Here is a 948-nt window from a genome sequence, read left to right as displayed (position 1 = left end):
AGCCAAAGTCAGATGCTTAACCGACTGAGCCACCGAGGTGCCCATCATAACCATTTTTACCTGTAAAGTTTAGTAGCATTATCTTCATGGTGCTAGCAACCTGTCTCCAGAACTTAAACATCCAATTACTCCCTCCCTCAAACCCTTGGCAACCACCATTCTACCCTCTGTCTTGGTGGATTTGCACTTGTCTTTCTGTGGCTGGCTTACTTCATTTAGCACAATGTCTTCAAGGTTCATCCATGTTGTAGCATGTGCCAGAATTTCCTTCCTTTGTAAGGCTGATCATGTTACAGGGTATGGCTAGACCACATTTTGTGTATTCATTTATCCATTGATGGGCATTTGGGTTCCTTCTACCTGTGGGTGTACAAATTAATTAAATGTGTAAATCTTATTTTGTGGCTAAAATTCTAGTGCTCTTCTTTGCTTCTTTTCATATCTCATTCAGAACTACGAGGCACTGTGTAATACATAGTTATGAATGACCTTGAAGAGATTCCTGGAGGTGTAAACTCATCCTTCTCAAGTGGTTCCTTTTGTAGCCAGAATTTCACCCAAGGGAACTCTACTGCACATGGACGAAACAATTTTTAGCAGTTGCATTCTTGCTTGGTCATGAAGGGTGCATGTAGCCTCTGCCTCTTTGCCAAAGGGTCTAGTTTACATACCTGAACTGAAATTTGACTTCCATCTTCGACTGGCAGACATTCACTGGCAAATACTACAGTATTCTAAGACATTGTTCCCTGGAATTTCCAAACCCTCAGGTTGTTCTGATGGATTATTAATTCTACAAGAGGAGGGTGATATTCTCCATCCTTAAATTCCAGATGAAGACCTCTATTACCTCAGCCTAGCTTGAAATAGAGATTTGGGGTCCACGTTTCCCCGAGACATATATGGGTCCATGAGCATTATAATGCTCCCATGTCATCTTAATTTTTA

Source organism: Suricata suricatta, chromosome 7, assembly GCF_006229205.1.
Source record: "Suricata suricatta isolate VVHF042 chromosome 7, meerkat_22Aug2017_6uvM2_HiC, whole genome shotgun sequence".
In the NCBI taxonomy this organism is placed as follows: domain Eukaryota; kingdom Metazoa; phylum Chordata; class Mammalia; order Carnivora; family Herpestidae; genus Suricata; species Suricata suricatta.
The sequence above is the reverse complement of the archived record's forward strand: the minus strand, read 5'-3'. Positions refer to the sequence as shown.